The following is a 15,781-nucleotide window of genomic DNA, read 5'->3' as shown; positions in this document are numbered from 1 at the left end:
AGAAATCTGCTGGCTGGAAAAACGTCCCAAATTCCTAAACATTGTACACATCGCGTTTCTAAGTCATAACGAGTCTAACATACACAGTAGTGTGAAAGTGCATATATTCTCAAGTCAGGCTGCCTGGGTTCAAATCCTGTTACCACCACTTGCTACTTTTGTGATCTCGGACAAGTCAAAAAAAAATTTTGTTTTAACTTTAATTTATTTTTGAGACAGAGAGCGACAGAGCATAAGCAGGGGAGGGGCAGAAAGAGAGGGAGGCACAGAATCCGAAGCAGGCTCCAGGCTCTGAGCTGTCAGCACAGAGCCCGATGCGGGGCTCAAGCTCACGAACCCGGAGATCATGACCTGAGCGGAGGTCAGAGGCTCAACCAACTGAGCCACCCAGGTGCCCCACCTTGAGCAAGTTTTTACTCTCTGTGCCTGAGACACTTTAGCTCTAATGTAGGTATTTTAATAATAGTACTTTCCAAGTAGGGTTATTGGAAGTTAAAACAAAATATGTAAAGTACTTAGTATCCTTCCTGATACATAGTAAGCACCCTGCTGATAAACTAAGTACATATGTAAGTATGTAAATGTAACTGATATTTGCTGTTACCTTTACACCTCATTCATTTTTTACGTTAGCTGTGTAATTTTCCTAGAACTTGAAACAACTCATCAATAATGCTGTCATTTGTGTTCTACAATGCTGTTTCTTCTGAATTCTTTTCATCCCAATGGTAAAATGTGAACCCAAATGTAATTCCTCTACCTGCTATTCTTAGCACTAAATGTTCACTTGGGGTTCCCTATCTGGGGTGTTGGGACTTTGAAGGTGTGACTGAGCTTAAGGCCGTGCCTTGCTACCTTCTGGCCACTAACATTCTTGTGAGTAAATACCTAGGTTTCCCCAAAGAAACAGAGAATGGGAAGAGAGAAAAATGAACAGGACTGATATGTTCCTTTGGCGTGTCAGACCCTAAGGTCAAAGGGAGCACAAGAGATTCAGAATTTAAATTGAAAAGTGTGACTCGCATGATTAAGACCAGCAGTGAAAAAATGTCATGCCTTCTGATTTCTGGTTTATGTCTGTCCTACAATTACTATACCGGGAAGATATTGTGTATTAATACTTTGGACTTAACTGACATCTTTTATGACTCTCAGAGGCCTACAGGCATGATCTCATCAACCTTGATGTTGGTGTGCGGTCAGACTGGGATAAAAAATGTTTAAGTACAAAGTGAGCATGGCTCAGCTGGGGGCGTGTCCGCTTTCCTTAAAGTGTCCTCAAGGAGCTGACTCCTTTAGACACACATGGAGTTCTCCAGCAAAGATAATTTCCCATGAAATTAAACAAAAATGGGCTAGAAAAGAGAAACTGAGCTTATTAAGTTTCTTTTTAGGCTCCCTGCCCAGTTTTCTTTTAGCCTGCAACTTCTATGTGGGAACTTGCAGAGCTGAGCTTAACTAATTCTGAACTCCACAAAAGTTTACTTTTTTCGCCTCACGCATCATCATCACCTTGGTCATCATAATTATCCTTGCCAGTGTGACCTACTCTTCCTTCTAATGAAACAGTGTGAGTTCCTTTTTTTTTTTAAGAAGTTTTTTTCAATGTTTATTTATTTTTGAGAGAGAGAGAGAGAGACAGAGCACGAGCAGGGGAGGGGCAGCGAGAGAGGGAGACACAGAATCTGAAGCAGTCTCCAGCCTCTGAGCTGTCACACAGAGCCCACTGTGGGGCTCGAACCCACAACCTGTGAGATCGTGACCTGAGCCAAAGTCGGACGCTTAACCAACTGAGCCATCCAGGCACGCTGAAAGAGTGTGACTTCTAAAAGTGAGATGTGCAGGGTACTAATTCTACCTGAATTATTTATGTGACTTTATAAAGTTTAATTTATTTATTGAATATACACTATATGTCAGTCATTGCTCTAGATGCTTGGGAGTCAGCCACGATTAAAGCAAATGTCTCTCCCCTTGCAAAGCTGACATTCTTGTGAGCAGAGGAAATGAACAATACATACGATATGTATATAAGTTATACAGTATGTTAGAAGGTGGTGAGTGCTCTGTGAAAAGAAAGCGGGCCAGAGGCCAAGAGATTGTTTCTATCGCCTCCATTCATAAAATTCTTTCAATTCCTCCTGGGAGTATTGAGGACAAGCTTTTAATTTTTAAAAACATACTCTGTGTAGCACAACATAGAGAGAAGTTGAATCACTGGGTTGTACACCTGAAACTAAGGTAACATTGTGTGTCAGCTGTGCTCAAATTAAAAGATTAAAAATAAAATAATATAAAAATGAAAGCATATTCTGTAAAAAGTACTTTGAGCTCTGGAGCATATCATAAAAATATAAGGCCTGGCAGCTAAGTGCCAGGCAATCAAATACCTTACACATGGATGAGTCTAACTTACACTTCTGGAGAACAGTGTAACTATGATTCATAGCCAAAAAGAAATTGAAAATAAGCAAGGAAACCACATTTTCTACTTTATGTTGTGAGGCTTTTTCTCCACAGATCCCCGTGTCTAACCGCAAATCGCACCCCACAGGGACATGTGCAAATCATTAAGGAAAAATACCAGTGGAAATCTGGCATTCTGAGATCAAGGCTCTCTATCTTGATTTATCAAGAGTAACATAAAACTCTCCTGCCTGTGGGCTTGTTTTTAAAAAGGTAAACAGAAGAAAATAGGGTGTCCCTGAGTAGATGTACTAGCTTTTAGAGAAAAGGAAAGATAAAAACCCCGTATTCCTTTAAAATCTCATCTAGTATTCTTTTATTCTCTCTTTACCGCAGATATTAGTGCTGGAAGGACACTTAGTGATGTCCTTAGGATTAGAGTGAGGACTAGAGCCCAGAGACGATAAGTGGCTTGTTCAAGGTCACTTAGCAGGTCAGTGGCAGAACCAGAAGGGAGAGCCCAACCTCCGCCTTCTGGGTTCCATAGCATTGCTTCTAGATTAGACCATCAATGTGTCTTCAAACACGGATTGCATAACCCTGTACTGCTGATTGCCAAAGAAGCGAGGTAGGAAATGAATGAGAAGTCTAAGGTGTTTGTGAAAGGGTTTCAGATTCTCAACAGAAATCTGAAGTAGAGTAAGCAGGAAATAGAAGACGGGGCTGAGAGCAGATTTTACCAGGGGCGTCTGTGAGGGGCCGGCCTGGCGTGGGTGCTCTCTCTTCTAAATGAGGGGGAGCTGGTGTACGCTTTTGTGTGAAGAACTTCCTACACGCCGAAGTAATGTGTGCTGACTATGACAGGTGTCACTTCCAGACTGAAGGACCCCAGACTCCACTGTCTTTCTGCCCATGAGTGGCCACCGGACCATGGCAAAGGGTGATGGGGACACACCGTGTGCTGTCTCCCTTCTGGTCCTGGTGCAGGTGGGAGAGTGATCATCCCGCCCATACCACTACTATTAGGTAACATTTGAGCTCTTCCCGAGGGCCAGACAACGTGCTAAGTGCTTTACTTACATTAATTATTGTGTTTGGTCCTCACGTCAGATGGATTCTATTATCAGTCCTATTTCCAAGGAGAGGACACGGAGGCTTAGAGAAGTTTAGTAACTGGTCCAGGGTCACGAAGCTAAGTGAATACCAAAATCAGAATTCAGATTCTCCTTTGCGGAGGTTGGTGGTTCAAAGCGTGGGCTCTGAAAAGTCACGTTGCCACAGTGTGAATCCCAGCTTGGCTGCTTGTGAGCTGGACATTTTCAACATGTTCCTCAACCTCCCCAAGCCCCCCGTTCCTTCAATCTGTGAAGCTGTAACAATAATTATAGTATTTATGGAATTGTGGTGATGATTAGAGAATGCAACATAGTAACTATCGACTAGTTGTGTAGTACTTAGCTGTAGTTCAACTACAGGTTGACTCACATGAAATTGCTATTGCGGTAGACCAAAAGTGGTCAAATATCAACAGTTTAATGTGGTTCAGTCTGGTACTACATAGGTTTCCATTCTTTGTAAATAGAACAGCAATTGTCTTATTCATCTCATAATTTGTGAAAAGGCAGGTGATTCAGTGCTTCAGTAATATTTTTTTCTTTTACTTGCCTGCTTGTTTTAGCTTCTGTAAAGAACCTCATGAAGAAATCTTCTCTTCTAATGTAACAAAGCAGCCATGAAGACCTTACACAATGTCCACAGTCCCCCGGAGCCACTAATCTGTTGAGGATGTTGCCACAGCCAAGTTAGAGGAGAGTGGGTTTGAAGTGAGCTGGGGTTGGGCAGAGCAGGACTAGAAGGAAAACCCTGGTGAAATGAAGAGGGAGGAGACATCTGGCTCGTTTAAACCATTGTTGAGTGTTCTGCCATTTGAGGGAATGGCATTCCCATATTAGATGGGTGATTGTGATAGACAGATGTCAAGAGTAGCCAGTTGTCATTCTGTGCTGCGGAGGCAAGCTCCTGGTCAGCGGCAGGAGGTTATTAAATTTGACACATTCAAAATGAATTTTGTGGCCCGGCTGCTCTTGACCTCTGGCTTTGTGGGGGTAGCCTAGGAAGGAAGGACGTGCAATTTAGTTGTGGTGTTTGGGGAGGTTATAGAGTAGGGGAGGAAAACAAAACCGGGATAAGGATTTTGCCTTCTTAAAAGGATAGCTGGCGACTTTGGGAAGAACGCATGTGGTACATGATCCAGTGGGATGTCTGTCTTCTGCAAGATGATTTTCTGCCCCATCCTGACCACTGTTCCCATCTTGCACTTGCCTCAATCCTATTTCCTTAGAATTCACAGTATAAATACATAAATAGCTCTGGAATTCAAGTGGAACAGTCTGGAGAGACAGCCCTTCTTGTTAATACAGGAACTGTCTTTAAATAAAATTAGTCTCACCTTTGAAATGTAACAACACCTTCAGGGATTCTTTCGACTTTCTTGGTGTCTGGAATGGAGATTACTACTGTATTTAGACTGTAATGCTTTCTGTGATTTCAGACTTCTGTTGTTTGAGTGTGTGTGTGTGTGTGTGTGTGTGTGCGCACGCGCATGTGCACGCGCGAGCAGGTCTCTGGGGGCATGCTCCCTTTCCCTCTTCTTTTTTTCCACACCTAAAAAATAATGTAAAAGTCTTCTTACAAGTTTGTAGCAAGGTTTACAGATTAGCTGTGGATCCTATAATTTGTTTTTTCCCACCACAGCAGCTGTAAACTGATGAAAATGCATTTACATACCCGCGCACTCAGACACACTTGAAGACTGGCTTTTTCCGTGTGCGCTATTCCTTTTCTCTCTCTTTGTGTCTATGGTTACTGTTAAGCTGACCCGTACAGTCTGGGGCAAATACCAAAACTTGAATCAAGCACTACTTCTCCATACAGCTGCAAAGGATTGTGGCCTCCGAGGCTCAGATGATAGATTTAAGCAAAATTCCTTTAGCTGGTTGTAGTTTAGGAAACCTGTTAGGACTCCATCCACAAAGGTGAACTCCATGGCACTTCACTTGTGCTGAATTTTAAAACGCAGTGCTGTAATGTCATTGTTTTGCTTTATAAGCACTGTGTTTATACGTTTTTCTGTCGGAGGTGATTTTTACAATATTGAATTTTATTGCTGGACACAAGAGCCGTGGAAAGATTTTTCTTCTTATTTGATTCTCCCTTGCCTTCTCCTAGTTTCTATGAGAAACTGTTGCTTGCACAAAGCATAACTAATTAAAAATTGAACTTATGCAGCTGCAGAGAAACCGTAGTGGATATTCGCAAGGGGAGGGAGGGAGCAGACAGGGGCACTCAGTGGTTAAAGCTACCAAAGCCATTCATTCTTCCTTACCTTCACTTTGTACTCAGGGTGCGTGGTGTTTATAGGTCAAAGGACCTGGAGAGACACTCTTTGGGGAAGGGCAGGAGATGGCTTGCCAGTTACCACAAGCTCTCCTTACAACAGTCTGACAAACAGCTTCTCCAGCGTGCAGGGCGGGAGTGCACGCGGGACCTGGCCGCCACCGCCACCGTAGAAACCGGTTCTCAGGTTCTGGCCCGTGTACTTCCCCTTACGACAGGGGGCCTGCTGCTGTCAGGCAGGCTGGCTGGCGATTGGTTGGGAGGAGGGTAGTAATCTGAACTGCCTTTTGTACTTGCCTAATCAGGGCAGCCGTTTGATTGCAGGTTCTGAGCAGAGGTGCCTCGGTGGTGTCAAACACCTGTGTCTTAGCTCTGGCCTTCCTGGGGCTGGTGCCCGTGGCTTCTTTCCGTGCCAGAATCGTGCCTCTAGGTCACCTTCCCCCCAAGCCACTGAGCCCCCTCGGCAGGCCAGCATGGCCCAGTGTCATGCTGGACAGAGGTGTTCAACAGATAACTGAGGACAACGGACCTGCCGGCCTAGACGTCCTTAAGGTAAGTCCATTTTAAACCAGATATTTCTCGACATTATTTCTACATTGATCTTGACAGAAATGCCAGTATTGGGAAGGTAAATGAAAGAGAGGCAGGGTCGTTGTTTAGTTTAGACCTTTATGATGAAATCACTATGTTATTCGGCTGTCAGAAGCGTTGGCAAAGTGATCCGAAGGCATAAATAAAGATCTAAATGGGGAGGGGGGTACTCGACAAGTTGTTGTGACACTTGCAGGCAGTTGACACCTCACTGTGCACTCCTTCCTATTTGATGAGATGCCCAAATGATGACAGAATAAAGTAACTTTTAATCAAGGCCAGCAAATACACATGCCAGCTCATGCAATAAGATAAAGTCAGTTTGACTATCTTGGCTCCTTTCAATGCAACCCCAGAACTTATAATCTGATTCTAATTACCACTTATTTTTAAAGCTGTCTTTAACTTTTCCTTTTGCGATAACGAAAGCAGTTTTTCTTTCTAAGGTTTGTTCAACATGGTAGAATTAGTGAATTTCACTTCCGTGAGGGGTTTGATTGTATTGCTTGGCTCGCTTCGCCCATCCTGATATTTGAGGAAAAGGCAGTTTCTAAATTCAAGCACCTAAATTCAAGCAACAGTGACATGCTTAGGAATATTAAGGTCTGTCCTGATTTCATTTGCCTTGTAAGTTGATTGACAGATACTTCAGGGACCGTCCTGTCTCCCCTCTTGGGCAGCTATCAGCATACATGTAATAATGCTCGGGTTTACTAATTCAAGGTTGGCAAAAAGGCTAGTGGCTTGGGACTAGTGTTTACCCCCTGGCCTGTTTTGTTGTGATAGGGAGGAAGTGATTTTCCCTTTGATTTTGATATTTTTAATGAGAAATTTCTACAAGTGGGTGAAGGTCCACTTATAAATCCAAAGAGGTTCTGAGACTACTTTTCCCACTGTATTAACTCCAAAGATATAAACACCGTCCATGAAACAAAGCTTTCTTAATTCACCAGCTCGGAATGATTTGTTCAAGTAGTAAACAATAATGGAGAGTACAGATAGAGGTGGTGTAAAAGCAGACAAGCATTCAGAAACCGTTCCCTCGCAAGCTATGTCAATTATCCTGAAATAGATCTTTTTCTTACCATGTTTGTAGCCAGTTGGAAATTTCCATCTTTCTCATCTGTTAGCTACCTTGTTTTTCTAAAAACACTTTCCTCTAATACATTCAGCACAGTAGTAATACTGAATATAAGTACTAAAAATGACTGCTTTGGTGAATGAAAGCATCAAGAATAACATTACCCATGGGGTGGGGTGTGGTCACCCCATTTTAAATATTATGTGTGTGCAAATAGTACAGGTGATTGATGATAAGTGAAAAATTAGATTGGTTGGTAGGTAGAGGTAGATGCCAAGTAAATTTATAAATGTCGAGGGAGTTAAAGGAGAAATGGATGTTGGAAAGCTAAATAAATATTGTGTATTCAGCATCAATTTAAATTTCAAAAATCTACCTTCCCTTAGGAATTACAACCTAGAGTGTGTATAAACCAAAGATGATTTCCTGGGGCAAGGACAAGTCATTTTTGTATGGAGGAGGACAAATATTATCTTAGCTCTAATCATGATCTTTAAAAAAATCCCCACAAAACACTATTCATAAAAACCCCAGTGATTTAAAAAGGTACAGACAGGCAGACTGAGTTAGTCGAAAAACTTCTTTATTTCTGGTTAAAAATGAAGTCATGGAAACCCCACATTTCACATTCACATAGAAAGCCATTGTACATATCTGCACAGTATTCGGGGACCCCCAAATATGTAATTTAACACAGTTGTTAAGACACACACGCATACATTTCATCCCAAGAACAATAGCGTTAGAGAGTTAGATTGGGACAGGGAATTAATACCTTAAATTCATTTTTTCTCTGGTGACAATTTTTAAAAGTATCCCTTCTACAACTGTGGAATGCCTGCCTGACTCCCTCCAGTGCAGCTTGGTGAAGGTCCCTTCTGGTGTTGTGGACAACACACAATGGGACATAATAGAGCACACTCAGCCTCCCCCTCCCAGACACACATTGTGTGTCCCATTGGCTCTGCTTGAAACATTCAGTTATGCAAATGAAAGCTGCCTACGTCAGCCGCCTCTCTCCCTCCCCCTCTTGTTCTCTCCCTCCCTCCCTCCCTCTGAATGGCCCTGATCTCAGCCTTTTGCCCCTGACTTTGCTAAGCTGGGCAGGCCTGTGAGCTCAGAAGCCAGAACAGCTGGGTGAAAGTTCCCTTTGCTCAATGTGCTGTGGCCACAGCGACAGACAAACAAGCTGGGTCCTTAGCTCCAGACACATGGAAAAAGAAGCAGCTTTTCATGTCTACTCCTCTATAGGTAGCTTCATTTTAATTTTGATGTCTGGTTAATAGGAAAAAAATGGCCTTTCTTGTTAGGCCAAACCTCTAAAAGGCATATTAAAAAAAAAAAACCCAAAAAACAAAAAACACCTTTCCAGCAATCCTAATGTTCACATTTGGGAGACAAAGGGGAGACCATTCCTCAGGACAAATGGATGGTTTTGGAAGGCAGGAGCTTAAGCAGTGTCAGGCCTCTTAGTTGGGCAGACAGGACTAAAAAATAAATGTCAAATGATGGAGACCATGTGGTATTTGTAGCTTATCATCTGATATCATTGGGCAAAAAGCTTTTAAAAAACTTCTGTGAACTGAAACTTGGGACTGCTCTGATGTTCTGTCAAGTGATCCAGTGAGCACTGGCGTCAGATACTTTAAGTAGGACTTTTCTTGTACAGTCCAGACCCGGTTTTAAAGCGACAGCTCTGGGGATAGAATTTAAATGAGCCCCACCCTGAAAAGCTATGGCTGTTTAGAATCCTTGTTTTTTTCCAAGTACCAAAGCTCCTCAGTGACCAATAAAGCTACGAGGAGACTTTTTCCTCCAATAACTGTGGTCAGCATTCCAGAGCAGACCTTCAGGGGGGTGGTCCCGGCACTCGGACCCCGAGGTCCGGTCTCCCAAGTCCCTGCCTTATCTTTTCCCTGGCAGCAGTGGAGGCTGGTCTTACTGACCTGATATTTATGCAGTGGTTTCTAGGTTGTTTATTAAACACGCCTCATTAATCCGTCCATCTTATGCATGTAGGTCAGTATCATCATGGCAGTTGGGAAGAGAGAGAAAGGTGATGAAAGGGAATGATTTGTCCAATAGCACCAAGAAACTAGCGAGGATGTAGAAACTCAAATCCTATGCGCTGCACCTTCCTTTTCTGTCTTTCTGTCAAAAGAGAAATCAGAAAGCCCTAAACCTCTCGCTCAGCAGTTCTGTTTGGGCACTAAAAATGCTTCAGTCCAAAAATATGCTGCTGTCTTAACTGGATCACTCTGTGGCTGGGAGAGGGGGTCAGGGGCTTACAAACAAGGAAGTGAATGGGGCATGGGGGTTGGTGTGCGTGCATGTGCATGTGCACACGTGTGTACATGTATTTGTGCACATGTATGTGTGCCCACGTGCTCACCCAAACAGCTCACGACCCCAGGGATTTGTTGTTAATGTTTGTCCAAAGCTTAACAGAGAAGGAAAGCAACCTCTCCGCTCTGGCCTTTTCCTAGAGAGGCCTGATCATTCGTTTACAACAGATTTCAGCCTGGGCCCCTTGACAAGGGAGGCCAGCCGAGGAGCTGCGGGTGAGCCAGTCTGAGGGCGCTGGCCCGCATCGCCTCCAAAGGTATTTCAGGAATGTTAATGGTATGCCTGAGTGGAGGGCTTCACAGCGCAGAGCTCAGGGCTGAGAACCGCTCTGTGGCCATCTGTTGAGGCTCAGGAAGTCTCGTAGCAACAGCTTCTCAAGAATGGTGCCCCCCCCCTTTTTTTAATTAAAATTAACTAACACAAAACCCAAAACTGCTCCATTGCTCACGAAGAATCAGGACAGGATTCGGATTCTTTCTACAGAATGATGAGCTTTTAAGGAAGAAAAGCCCCCACATCCTTAATGCCTGCTCTTTAAATGAGCAATTTGTACTTGGTTTTGAGGTCTTAATTTTTTATTTTTTTATTTTTTGCCTACGGTAGAATTCTTTTTGGAAAAGGGGTAGAGATGGAAACAAGTTTCCAAAGCCGTGGAGAAAAAATTGGCAAATATATGGTTCAGAAAAAAGTGGTCGGTGTTTTGAGATTTTTCTGGTGTTTGTTGCATTTAACGACCCTGTCGGCAGCTGCATTTTTCCCTCTGTAATAACGTGAGCTTTATAAGCCTGGCTGTTTAGTTAGTGAAATGAACTTCAGACAAAGGTGCTAGTTTTCCTGTGACCATATGTGTGTTCCAATATGAGTCTCTTGAATCTGTGTTAACAGTAGCCCTTTAAAAAAGACAGAGGGGAAGTAGTGTCTGTCGTTTGTTATTTTTCAATTGATGAGGCATTAAATTAGCCATCTACAAAAACCAAGTTTGTTCCTCCAGATAGGAGAGTCTGGAAAATGATGAACACCTGAAGCCTAACCAGCAGCTGTTTCCACAGGGGCAGGTACACCAGATAGAGACAAGAGAATTATATCCCAAGTTCTGGCACTTATGGGGCTATTTTAGGAAGGTAAGCAACCTCTTAGAGCATGTTCCTCATCTGCCAATTGGATTTCTGCATTGTGTGGAAGGTTAAATGTAATCCCATAAAAGGCACTCGGGAAAACAATCCTTGAATGTGAATGGCATTTATGAAGGAGGATTACAGGCCGTCACTCTTGCCGTTGTACAACCCTGCGAAAATATTTTCATGAGAACTTTATATCCTCTTCCGTTTTCAGTTTGACGTTTTAAAATTTCCTTCCAGTCTTACCAAGTAAAATGTCCCAGGGGAGTCGCAAGATATTCCAACAGGCGTACGTATATGCCATTCTTGAATATAGAACATAAACGCTTCTTTATATTCTTGATTGACGGTGTGTGTTTCGACTCATGAAGTATTATTCAGATCTGATGTACTGCCCCTGATGGTCAAAGGAAATGGATATGGACATCTGGACTGTGGGTTCCTAAGAAGTCTTTCTTTCTGTAAAAAGCCAGACCACTTACCCTCTCTGTGCCTATTGCCCCATGTAAAAAATTTAACCAGTAAATATTTATGGAATACCTACCATGTGCTAGCTTTACTTCTAGATGCTGGGTTTAGGGTCATGAACAAATGTAGACAAAAATTTTTGCACACGTTCTGGTCAAGGGAGACAGGTAACAAACCCCCAAATATGTGACTTGTGTTGAAGATTATAAAATAACTTTCATGGAAACACATAAAGCAGGGAAGTGTGATATATGATAGGCATATCATGGCAGAGAGGGATATTGCCGTTTCTTAAAGGGATGTTGGAGAAGACCCCACCAAGGTGACATTTGAAAAAAGGCTTGAAGGAGGGGAGAGAACGAGGCTTATGGTGAGCTGGGGAAGAGCACTGGAAACAGAGAGAACAGCAGGTGCAAAGGCCCTGGGAGGAAAATATAAAGGACTTGTGTGAGGAAGAGGAGAGGCCAGTGTAAGGAGGGACAGAGGTCAAGGCCTTCTGGGCCACCAGAAGGCATTTGGCTTTTCTTCTGAATGAACCCTATGACTTACTTCACTGAGCTGTTCTGTTGACAGGTTTCAATGAAATCATTTGTGTAAAACCTTTAGCAGAGTGCCAATGACATAGAAAATTTTCCATAATGGTTAGCAATTGTCCATTTGTTTATTATTACTGCTACCTGGGATTTAAATACAGGATGATGTGAGCACACAGAAGACAGCTTTGTTCAGATCAAAACCGATTGTTCTTAAGAGAATTAAACTCTCAAGCTTGGCTCCCTAAGTATTCAATTCTATCACCTAAAAAGGTCCCAATTCTATATCTTCACACATATAGAGGGAAAAGTGTACTTTTTAAAAACTGGCCTTAAAAAAATAAATAAATAAAAAATAAAAATTGGCCTTGTTTCAGCCAAACCATTGTTTCTATTATGAAAGTACAAAGTCCGTACTCTCCAAGGACAGGTGTATTTTGAGACATTTGGCTTAAGTTTCAGCTACAAAATCCTATTAAATTCCACTGAATTCATATGCTATTGTAATGTACTCATGTTTGAGTTTTGATGTCAATACCCTTCTCTAGGCCACAGGATTTGAGGAGGGAAGGAATGTATTGCAGATATAATGAAAATGAGGAATCAGGGTCTTTTCCTTCTCTCCAGAGCCCAGAAGCAAGATTGGATTTCAAAGGCAGTTCAAGAACCCTCTCTCAAAATAACCTTCCCGGACACACCTTTGAGTGTCTAGATTCTATTGATGTCCTCCTTTGAACTTGAAGGATATGGGTCGTAACTCACGTCAAGTGATGACTAGCTCAGAAATTAGAAAAGAGGGAAACCTTTTCTCCAGGCATTTGAAGACCACCATTTAGAATTGGGGCTATCTTTGCTCCAGAACCAAAATAAATGGTTTGGAAACAATTAAAGAAAAAACTTGACGGCAACTTGATGAGCAATAAAGAGAAAGGCTCTCTAAAAATGTACATTCTCATCAATGGAAATGTTCCGGGAGAGGATGGGTAACCAACGGTCAGAGGGGTTGTCCAACATTTGGACTCCAGCTTGACTTCAAAAATTTCTTCCAAATTTGTGGTTCTCCTTTCTTCTAAGATCTGCTTATTGAAAACTGAACTCTGCAGGAAAGTCACCTTACATTCTCTCTTTAAAAAAAATTTTTTTTTAACATTCATTTTTGAGGGACAGAGAGAGAGACAGAGCATGAGTGGGGGAGGGGCAGAGAGAGAGGGAGAGAGAGAATCCCAAGCAGGCTCTGTGCTGTCAACACAGAGCCTGCTGTGGGGCTTGATCCCACCAACCGTGAGATTATGACCTGAGCCAAAATCGAGTTGGATGCTTAACTGACTGAGCACCCAGGCACCCCAAATTCTCTTTCACCAACATCTTAGTCTGGGGATTCTAAGAGCAAGAAACAACTGGTTGTAGAAGCTCTATTTTACTTTGGTAAGGGGTGGCCAGGCTGGTCAGACTCCTGCAGTGGTGCCCTGGTCCTGGCGTCTGGAGTCCCGGTCCTCCCCGGGGCTGACCATGCTATGTTCCATTTGCAGATTCTGAGGTTAGCATGTTGTCATAGCACTACTGCTTGCTGCAAAGTTGCTAAGTTATGATCAGTGGGTGGAACAGGCTACAGCTCATTTTTTCTATTGAACGAACACTTGTATTATACTTGTTCTGTTCTACATGATTTATTAAAATGCTGTCATAACTACCCTATGAACACAGCTACACTTTTAATCCCCATTTAATCATTATATAATTGATATAACCAGTTCAGTAACTAATCTATCCAAGGTCACGCAGTGACAGAGCTGTGACTGAACCCAGGCAGTCGGCCGGCAGGGTCTGCACTCTTAACTCATACATTGGATATGCCCACAAAATGTTCTGTCTGGTCCTGTGTGCCTTTTTCATTTGTCGTGGCTGTCCTGTGGATTAGAGAAACAAGTGATCTGGCATATCATTACACTTTATTGCCCTCTGTGAGGGCAGAGAATGTAACCTGTTGATACCCAGTGCCTAGCATAGTACCTGGGCCATGGCAGATACTCAAATATTTGTTGAATGAGTGAGGGAGTGAGGGTGTGACATGAATAAACAGTAGGAAGGCCATAGAAATGCCTTCCTGATCGCACGGAGCTACAGAGACATATGTGATTGTGGGCTGTCACTTAACACAAAAATTTTGAGGTTACAAAACAGGTACAATTAGACGTGAGGGTTTAATAGGGCAGTTATTTGAACCAGCGTCAACAGTTGCATCCCTTATCAGGTGTCTATTGACATGTTAGTAGTCACATCCCACTGGAAATAGTGCCCATAAAAGTGCGCTCCCCCAAAAAGTTGTGCCCTCAGACACACCTGCCACGTGAGAATTGGGGAGGGGACAAACCAGGGAACCATGAATTCCTCTGACTCAGAGTTTTAATGCGGGATTTGGACTCAGTGCATCTAACATATGGATATTGAGACTCACAGACTTATTATGGGGTGGAGAAAGAAAGCCTGAGTCTGGCCAATGCCAGTGCCTGGGGGAATATTTGGGTACAGTGAACATAAACCCACTCATACCAGCTCGGATTAAAAAAAGGTTCTTTAGGGGTGCCTGGGTGGCTCAGTCGGTTGGGTGTCCAACTCACCTCAGGTCATGACCTTGCGGTGAGTCTGAGTCCTGCGTTGGGCTCTGTGCTGACAGCTCGGAGCCTGGAGCCTGCTTTGGATTCTGTCTCCCTCTCTCTCTACCCCTCCCCTGCTTTCTTTCACTCTGTCTCTCTCAAGAATAAAACATTAAAATTTTTTTTTTAAAAAGGGGTTCTTTGCACAGATATGAAAGAAGCTTATGGAAATCCAATTGTAGGAAGCCAGGAACTCTTTAGGTTTAACCAAATGATTCAGTCAGAAGGAGTCAGAAGCCTAGTGTGCGTTCCCACCTTGGCATTGCTGAGTTTGTGACCTTGGATAAATTATTCACTATTTCTGGACCTTATCAAGTCACCTGAAAAGTAGGAAATAATGAAAGTATCTATTGGTTGCATTGTTGTATAGATTAAATGAGACCATACGTCTAAGGCACTTGGAACACTGCCTGACACGTGGTAAGAGAACACTAACCATTAGCGTTTGTTATGATTTGGCAAGTAGGCAGCTATTCACTTTCTCACTGGATTGCATAGTCCCTCATTTTAGTTCACTTTAAACATCAGTTCCATTATTCTTCTTGCAGACTAGCTTCCTGGAAAACGTGGTTCCACGGTTAATCGAATGGCATAGTGATGTCATCAAGGCTCCAGGCTCATCTCTTTCCATTCTACCATCTTTAGCATGATGATTTTCATCCCCAGATTTGCCCCCTCATGATTACAAGAAGGCTGCTGCAGCTCCAGGCATCATATACTCACACAATTTTGTCCAAGGGCAGGAAGGAGTCTCAGTTTTGTGTATTTTATCAAGAATGAAGAATGCGTTTCCAAAATCCCTCCTGCAAACTTTTCTTTGAGTCAGATCTCATTAGCTAAGGTTGTGTCCTATGCCCATGAATAGACTAATAACTGGCAATGAAGTCAGAATGCCATGATTGGTGTAGATCAAGAATGATTTATCTCTTGGGGCTATGGAAGGATCCACCTTCCTGAATACATGGTCATCTGATATTGCAACTGAAACAGAATTATGTCTGTGAGGAAGAAGGGTGCGCGCACGCGCGCACACACACACACACACACACACACACACACACATTTAAGAATCCTATTTCTATAGAAAAAGTTATATATATATATATATATATATATATATATATATATATATATATATATGATGGGGACACACACACACACACACACACACACACACATACACAGCAG

General features: G+C 42.7%; 1 protein-coding gene across 5 annotated transcripts in view; it reads left to right on the top strand.

The window, feature by feature from the left end:
• SHROOM3 (shroom family member 3) overlaps nucleotides 1-15,781 on the top strand; it is a 321,642-nt gene that overhangs the window by 134,308 nt on the left and 171,553 nt on the right. The window contains exons 1-2 of one of the 5 annotated variants that reach the window (XM_027058749.2): nucleotides 5,772-6,354; nucleotides 10,816-10,941. The exons of 3 other annotated variants lie outside the window; for them this stretch is intronic. The gene's annotated coding sequence lies outside the window, so the exon portion shown is untranslated. Of the gene's footprint in view, nucleotides 1-5,771; nucleotides 6,355-10,815; nucleotides 10,942-15,781 lie in introns of those variants that run through there. One more of the 5 variants, XM_027058745.2, reaches the window with a different exon arrangement.

This window comes from Acinonyx jubatus, chromosome B1, assembly GCF_027475565.1.
Source record: "Acinonyx jubatus isolate Ajub_Pintada_27869175 chromosome B1, VMU_Ajub_asm_v1.0, whole genome shotgun sequence".
In the NCBI taxonomy this organism is placed as follows: Eukaryota; Metazoa; Chordata; class Mammalia; order Carnivora; family Felidae; genus Acinonyx; species Acinonyx jubatus.
The sequence above is the reverse complement of the archived record's forward strand: the minus strand, read 5'-3'. Positions and strand labels throughout refer to the sequence as shown.